Genomic DNA, 9,547 nt, shown 5'->3' on the forward strand with positions numbered 1-9,547 from the left:
ATCTGTGTCGACATTGTTATTAAAAGACAATAGGAATTGGCTCAGGTGACAGCATTCTCAGTTGAATGTTCTCACTCAGGACAAAGTCGGATTCAGAGTGCACACTACAGCTGTTATCTACAGTCGCTGGGTTGAAGGAAAACTGCGTAATCTCTAATGGCCAGTCGGGCTTCTGACTGTGAGGGGCTCTGCTTCTGCAACAGGCTCTCTACAATTCAGTGTAGCTACAACCTAGTTTTAAAGAAACAAGCTTCTTGGTCTTCTTTAATTTATTTTTGTTATCTTCCATGAATTTTGCAAATATTTTTGATTTTGTTTGTTTTCTTTTTATTCTTTAGGTATTGATGAATATTTTATTTATCATTTTAGTCCTTTAAATCAGTGGGGCCTAAGTAAACTTCTGCAGAGGAGCTGCAAGGTGAGTAAAAGTAATGATAAAATAGCAACAACATACTCAAATAACTAAAATCAAGGTACAGCAGTGGTTTCAAAATCTTTTTCAGGCAGAACGTTTCATAAGTACCCAAGATACTGTATCGACTTGGCTATACAACTGCATGTGCGACCACTACATCCCAGCATGACTGACACAGGGCTGAGATGGGGCTATAAAACAGACAACAGTAGCTGACTGCAAGGAGCTCACCAGCTCTGCAAATCAGAATCATCAGCAGGAGACATTGGGCAGGGAGCTTGAAGATGAAGATTTCACAAGTTTACTAACTATAACGAAGTAACAGTCCATAGAGAGACCCCTGAGGGATTCCACTGACGACCTCACTCCACATGGAGAATTCTCCTTTTAAATGTTCTCTTTGTCTCCTCTCCCTTAACTAAGTTTACATCCAGCTTGGAAGTTTAATGATAAAGCTGTAGAGACTTTGTTTTGGGAATGCCCACCTCTAAAGGCCGCAAAGTGAAAAGGCAAATGCTTAATAATTATACTAATAATTAATTGCATATATTTAGCGATTTTCTAACCTTCTCAAAGTGCTTTACATAGAGAGTGGGGCACCACTTCTGCTACCACCAATGTGTGGCATCCACCTGGTTGATGTGTCAGCAGCTATTCTTATGCCAGTATGCTCACCACACACTAACTATTAAATGGTGAAGGGGTGAGATAATTAGCCAGCTAGAAACAGGGAATGATTATGGAGCCAGAATAGCCAGGCCGAGGTGGGAAATGTAACGAGGACATTGAGGCACACCCTACTCTTTGAAAGATGCCCATGAATCTCTTATGACCTCAGACATTCAGGAACTCAGTTTTATGTCTCATCTGATAGATGGTGCCAATTTCTACAGCAGAGTGTTTCTGTCACTGCACTGGGGCATTGGGATTCGCATTCAGACCACATGGTAAGTGCCAAGGGGCCTCACCAATACCTCTTCAAGAAGCAACCCAAGTTTTTCCGAGGTGGTCTCCCATCCAAGTACTGACCGGTCCCAGATATGCTTAGCTTCACGTGTATTACCTGTTCTTAAGTGCAGGTGGTATGGCTGCTGGCCTTAACTCACACAAGGTGGATTAAGCCATTTGTAAATTATTAAAGAGGAGTAGCTGCAACAAGCAACTTCTGGAAATCAACATGAATGTCTTTAAAGCCTTCAAATAAATTATTTTGAAAAAATAACAGAAATTTTCCTCCAGAATATTGTGAAACTTTTGCTGACACATATTTGTGCTGACACACATTTGAAACAGACCTTCTTTTTCTATTCTCCATTGTTGCATTGTGTCACATGGTAAATGTGACAGTCGCATTCTCACTCTGCCCACAGTATGAACAGACCAATATCATCCAAACTGACAAATATTGCATCAGCCACATTGGCTTCCATGCTACCGTTCAGATTGTTATCACAATATTTATTATTCACAGCACCACAACAGCATATGCAGTGTGCATTCATCTGAGTCTTGGGATGGGCGGACAGGTTCAGTTTTGAACTCACCACTTCCAGCTTAAGCTCAGGCTCCATACAACTCTGAACTGAATTGGGTGGACTTAAAAATGAAGAAATCCTTCAAGAAAGAATGATGTAACATTCAATTAAAAAGCATACACAACTGAAAAGTTAAAAATTAAAGACATTCAGAAGGTACTTTTTCTACTAAACAAAAACTATGTGGGGGGAATAATAGCTGTCAGATGGAGTGTAGGAGCTCACAAGTCTTTATCAAAGGCACATGCTTCTGAATTTACAGTTTCACTTCCTTTTATTTTCCAGACATACTCTTGTATGATACTGAGCTACTTCAAAAATAATTCAGCTTGGTAAGTTGCTGTTAGTTAGTTTCTAGTTAATTACAGATTCTAGAATAGTGAATGCTCCAGTCTCATGGTCTACTCTGTCTAGGTTTTTTCCATCAATGCACAGTATGCTGACCCTGAAACCTTCATCTTGCAGGTGGAAAGTTTCCATTTTGGGCCATGCGCAGCCGAATTATGTGGGCACTCACCACCGCCAGCCCTGGCTCTAGGGGTAGTTTCAGAGCTGTGGGTAATGACTGAAAAATTGTGATGATGAGTACAAGCACCCAAAACCCAGGGCTGCTGGGTTGACACTCCATGAGAGGGTGGGAAGCTTAGCAATCTGGGACACCCTCAGAAAAGAGTCGCTGCTTCTCTGGAGCAAGAGGATCAGTTGTGGTGGTTTAGGCATGTCATAAAGGTGACCCCCCGGCGCTGCTGTTGGCACATCCCGATTGGAGGCCATGCTGGAGGGATTATATCTTTGGGTTGGCTTGGGAACACCTGGAAGATCTGAACTGTAGCTGGTGATGGAGAAGTCTGGGCTAACCTGCTTGGCCTGCTGCCACTCCGATTCTTAAAAGGAGAAACAGTTTTGGATAATGAGGTGAGATGAGGTAATAATGAATTATAATTAGTACACACCTGTTTCAATATTCTACAGGGTGTTCCAGATCTAATTATGCAGATCCAGATCATCTGGATGACTTTCATTTATGCAGGGACGATTCCAGTTTAGCGCGAAGACGATTCTTCATGTCGTCAATTCGCACACTTCTCGATGGTCTGGGATTTTTCGGGTGATTTTGTATATAATAAACTTAATAAGTTATAGCGTAATGAAAATTGCATAATTAGATCTGGACCACCCTATACATAGAACATTATAGGAATATATGTAGACTTAAATAGACTAATAATTAATTTTATCCAAAGGAGTATAAGATCAAAGAGATATAAACCTTGCAATTGCCTAATGCCCAATCAAGATTGAAACCCGCTCTTGTGCCCTTTAGAACTGGACTGGCACTGGCTTCACTACACACCCAAATTTGAAAAAATAGACTTAAGTAGTCAGAAGCAGGTATGAGCCATCATAGTAAAAGAATTGCTGAAAAGTCTTCAAATCAGGTACCACAGACAGGCTTTCCTATTTCAGAATTAGTTTGGGAGGAGTGGGTTTGAAGTTAAAGACATCCCATGGACTGTGAGGTCCTGCCTGTTGCTGTCTATCTTGCATAAGATTTCCTTCGATTCTTAATCAAATTTAGCAGGTAAAATTAAAAACTGAATCAGTATGTGTTGAAAGAATACATTCTTAGTGTTAGTAGTAGTATTCAAATTTAATTGATGCAAAAACAACAAGGTTACTATACAGTTAGTGAAACTCTGTTGTTATTTTTTAGAGAGAGATAATTTTAAAGAAAAACATTTACTACTGTTGAAGATTACCAGCAATAAAGTATTTTCATACCAGTATCCTTAGTATATTTTTGCTTGACAAAGGTGTGTCATATTTACTGCTGATTAGAAAAGCTTACCATGAATGTAAAAGTAGTACATTAAAAACACATGCCTATGCAACTTGGAGACAACATCCAATGTCACATGAAATGCTGGGGCTGTGAGCGGAATCTCTCAAGAGAAGTGACATAAATACAGTACAAGGGGAACAAGCAAACTCTAGCCATAAGCATGCTCTACTGCTCAAAGATTTGCTCTTGATGGTTCATGAGGTTTAAAAGAGATTCTCATTTATGCTTCATTTAAGAATCAATTTTGTCACAGAAGCAGGGCTGGATTAGCCATTAAGTAAACTAAGCCCATGCTTGGGGTATCAAGAGAAGGGAGACATCACATAAATTTTCCATTGCCGGATTTATCATGGACCACGTGGTACAAAACTGCAAATGTGCAGCTGAACCAGGTTCCTCAAAAAGGGGCTCCCACATTAAATGAAAAAAATACACACACACACAGACATATAAAATAAGAATAAAATAGTAATAATAGGGGTTAAATGATATATATTGTAGCGACCCGGCAGTCAGCGCTGCCGGAGTGATGCATTGTGGGAAGGTTGTACGTTCACTGATTTTTCTAATGTTTTTCCTGTTGTATTTATTAATTTCTTAACTTGTAAATAATGTTGTGTTTGTGTTCAATTAGTTGGGTGGGTTTGGGTCATCGCCGTCCGGGGTTATTTATTTTGTAAAAGTACCGGTTATGTGAAATGTGTCTTCGTGCATGACCTTGACAATGGCAGTGCAATAATGTCGAGCTTTGTTTACTGGCTATCTGTGAATAAAGAGATACAACAGGACAGAGCTGTTATTCATTGCTAAGATTTCATCTAAGCAATTAATGCCGAGACACTCGGAGTCGTGCGGTGTATGGGACACGAGTGCTCGTTACTTAAAGAGCTGGGTACAGCTGCGTGCACAACGCTGGCAATCCGCTAGCCGACAGTTTGGGAGAGGTGCACGGCAGAGATCGGCTTTAAAAACTTCAAGACTCAACCACGGGTACAATATTAATCTTGAGCAATACAAGAAAATTAGAATCTTTGAACTGGCACGTGGTCCACCGAGGCTCACCTAATCATTCTTAACTTGGTCATGTTGAATTAGAATGCAGAGCAATGTTGCAAGATATACAATAATTAAAAAAAAAAAACATTTTATGGTTTATTATTGTTTATATTTTCAATTAGATACATATGAGGGCACCAAAATCTTTTAAGTGCTTAGGGCCTCTAAAGCTCTAAATCCAGCCCTATACAGATGTATCTCCTAAAATTACATAAGTGAAGTAGCTTTAGCAATAAAGGAGACATAAGATACAACTGAGGTAAAAGGAGTCAAATTTGAGAATTTGGTTTGAAAAGCATGTTATAGTTTGTGAGCTCTTTCTAGTCTTGTCTACACCTCTTCAATGACTTTCTATTTTTGCTCATTATTGGACTGATGCCTTTATCCAAGGTGACTTGCAACATCTGAGATATGATTGGTTACAGTTCTTTAGTTTTTCCAATTGGAGCACAGACAGATGAAGTCGTGGTCACACTATGTCAGTGGCAGGGTGTGAACCCACAACTTCAGGGTTTGAGGTCCAGGCTTAATATGTTACAGCGCCTGCTTTTTCTTCCAGAATGAGTATGATCTAATTAGAGAAGCTAATAGTATTATTCAGAAGGGAGGACTACAGTCTTGTAATCATGCTAAAGTGTTTTATTACTGAGCAACCAATGCAAATGCTTTCAAATTGCATAAAAAAAAATGTCAACACACTACTTGGAAAATCTGTTCCCAATGTGCGACTTTGCTGAGATCTCTGCTGAAACTCAAGAGGAGACACTTGGGAGAATTCAGGGGTATTTTGTCTCAGGAGAACATTCTGAAATGCATGAGACAAACGAAAATGTCTCCATTGTATTTCTTTCTGATCTCATTGTTGTCTAGAAGAAACCAAAAAGATATTAAGTAGAACTCTTTTGATTTTTCCTATGGGTGCAATCAAGTTTCTTCAGTTGAGTGTTGAATTGTGAGAGCAAGCATGGCGAGCACCATAAAAGCCACGGTGACTCAATATTTACTATATGCTGTAATTCAAATGTTTGTTTTCACCTTACGTCAAGTAAAGTAGCTTATTTTCAATAAATCATAAACTCATTGGTAAAGGATAGTTGCCCCAGAAGCAATTGTCTAATTTTTAATGGAATACTGCATGGGTATTCATGGTTAGGTATGGCAATAATTGGTGTTGAATATCTAGTACTCTGACAACTGGCAGCCCATTGGCCTTGTTGTTAAAGGACCTAACGATATGGAGTTAGGTCTCAGTGATCCTTGGATGCCTGTACCTCCACAACAAGGCAACAAAGAGTGCCACTAAGCACTTCCATTAGTGGTCAGAAAAATAGGTTAATAGGAGATGAAGCTTGTGAGACCATATAGTTAGTTTGACATATCCTAGAAGATGTTCTTCATATGTGGCAGGAGGACAGGGCTGGTGTTGCAGGAAAATTGTGTTGCCTTCAGGAAGACTTTGTGATGGTTTAGAGGAGGAATCGGCAACCTTTCAGTGGTGTGGTGCCGAACCTTTGTTACAATGTTATTCCGTGTGCCAACATAATTCTACCAATTTTGTTATATATACGTATAATATAAGCTTCAAAAGCCCATTATAACCAGATCTTATATTATTGGTCATTCAATATTTTAAAATTCATAGGATCATATGTGAAAATGTTAACTTTCAACACATTTACTAAAAATTGTTTTACAAATTATAAATTACAACTTTCTCAATACAAAATACACAGCTTGAATAAAAAAATGATCAAGAACTTTAATATGATTAATGAATCTTTAGTATTAATGAGTTAATGGAAAGCCATTGTATAGCAACATTCGATGGCTTTATTTTTGGTTCCAATTATTTGACTAAAATAAGTAGTTGGTTTCTTAACAGACCCTTTTATAGCTTCACTTTTCTCATCAGAGTGTTTAAATGTGGACTGATGTTTAGTTTGATAATGTCTTTGTACACTTGACGTACAACACACAACACTTTCACAGAATAACATACATACAACACGATCCTTTTGTTGTACAAATCCATATTCAGTCATCCAAGAGTCTTGAAAAGAGCGAACATCAAGTTTTTTGTCTTTTATGAGTCATTTTAGGGCAGTATATTACTTAATAACAAGATGTTTGTTTTAATGTACTATGGCCTACACTGAATACATGGTTTGCATTTACATGTCAGTTGCATATGCAAAACGTAGGTGATGGCGCAAACGCGTGCACTATAATTAAAATATCATTTATTACTATATTTCAATTCAATCAGAGTGGCATTGAAAATTACACACTTGCCATAGGTTTAGAGCAATAGCACCACTGGAGGACCAGCATTTGTTGAGATACAATAACACAATCCTTACAACACTTTCAGCTATTTACAAAAACAAGCCATTCAACTAGAAAATTAGAACATCAGAAAAGCTTTTGACAAGAAGAGGCCATTCATCCCATAAAAGCTACTCAATCTCATCTGCCTGATTTCTCCAAAACAACATCAAATTGAGTTTTAAGGGTCCTACTGTCAGCCTCAATACTTGGTAACATACTTCATGTTTCTATAGTTCTCTGTGTAAAGAAAAACTTTCTAATATTTGTGTAAAATCTACTCTTAACAAGTCTCCAATTGCCGCCCCACCTTCTTGCTGAACTCATTTTAAAATAACAGTCTTGATCCACTGTGCTAATTCCCTTCATAATTTTAAATACTTTGATCATGTCACCTCTTAATCTCCTTAAACTTAAACTGAAAAGGTTCAGTTCCTTCAATCTTTCCTCAGATCTCACCCCATGTAGTCCTGAAATTAGCCTAGTTGCTCTTCTCTGGACTTTTTCCAGCACTTCTATGTCTTTTTTGTATTTCAGGGGATCCAACACTGCACACAGTACTCCAGGTGAGGCCTCACTCGTACGTCATATAGCTTAAGCATAACCTCCTATGACTTGTACTCCCATTTGCTAACTTTCTTAATTGCTTCTGAACACTGCCTAATGAGTCATAAAGTTGGTGCCCAATATGGCATCTGCCATTGACTGCTTGTCATCTCTTAGAACATCTCAAATGATGTAAGATAGAGCAGCCTCAATTGTTTGGTCATGTTCAGCAAGGACTCCTGCTCTCACTTTAAAAAATAACTGACCTCAGTGATGTATACTGTTGCGATAAGCTGTTTGGCATCTTATACCCCAAACTGACCGATCAGGTCTATAGTTTAAAACAATTCTTTATTTAAAAATTACCTCTCAGTAGAAGCATTTCTTTCTATCTGGTTTTCCTCCTCCCAGTGAGCTTTTGGCTTTGCTCCAGATTTCTATTCCACTAATAATGATTAGGCTGATTCTAGATTATATAACATTGTATGTAGTTTGACATCATCTGTAAATTTAAACATTGTAACCTCTAGGGAGGGCAACTAAGCATGAAACCCCAGACACAGTAATACCCAACGTAATTCCAAGTTCAAATAAATGATGTTTATTTGACAAAAAGCCTTCTACATACAATCCTCCTTCCTCCAGCAAATAAACATTGCCCACTGACTTGACTTAAGTAAGGTAGCAGGCTTTCTCTTAAACTAAATGCAGGAACTGCTTCTGGTCTGCTGTCCAAGTCATTCAAAGCATTTCCAGGTCGTGTGGAAACCAGGGCAGTCCTCCTCTAGCATTGCCCTCTGGAGGTCCTCAAAGACCCCATTTCCAGACTCCAACTTCAATGCCACCTTCTGGGTGTCTTAAATTGGTTCAGCCTTGAGTAACACTGCTTCTGGTTAACTTGTTTGCTTGCTCCTTCCATTATGGCCTCCTGGCTAGGCATGAATCCTTCTTTTATCCCTGCCAGGATGCCTGTCCTTCCTCTCTGGTACCTACAACAGTAAACTTCATGCAATGGAAAAGCCTCCATTGCTAGTGAGTTCTGGCTTGGCATTGTCTAATTGCATTTTATACAAGGATCCCATATCAATGATCATTTGCATAGTGTGACTGATAGGGATTGTCTCACAACCCAAACCCAGAAACACAATTACGATGAACAAGACTCTGGTCCAGAAAGACTTTTATTCTTCCAAATTACCTTCACAACACCCATTTTCATCTGGTCTCTTAACACTGTTCCTTCCTCCTCTTTTTCCTCCTCCTCCTTCTGCTTTCCAGCTCAGCATTTGTTCATACTCCACTACCAAGTCTAAATCCCCTGACGTAGGAGGAGAGGTTTCTTTTACGAACAGACTAAGGGGTACCTTTGACACATCAGAAGTGTCCAGAGCAACTTCTGAGTTAAATGGACATTCAAGAGAGCAGGGAAGCTGTCTACCCACAGCTAACTCCTACAGCTCCAGAGGGCTCCAAGATGGATATTTGTTCCAGACTACATATACCCTGCAGTACTGCGGGAGCCCAAACCACAGCAATGTCAGGGATACGTTACCACCTGGGATACTGGAACAACATAATGAATGACATGGCAGCCAGCATGTCAATGCCACACTGTTGTTCTGGGTTCTCATGCAGAGAAGACACCGTCAACCATCCTGGCTAGAATGCCAGGCCATCCACATCCTCCTTTATAACTGTCAAATAATTATTATGCAGGATTCACAATAACTAAAAAAATCGAAGCCTGTTATACTTATTATGCACATTTATTATAGAAAAATAATTTCGAAGAAGAACAGGAGTGCATCGATCAACATAGAAATGCAA

This window comes from Polypterus senegalus, chromosome 11, assembly GCF_016835505.1.
Source record: "Polypterus senegalus isolate Bchr_013 chromosome 11, ASM1683550v1, whole genome shotgun sequence".
Taxonomy (NCBI): domain Eukaryota; kingdom Metazoa; phylum Chordata; class Cladistia; order Polypteriformes; family Polypteridae; genus Polypterus; species Polypterus senegalus.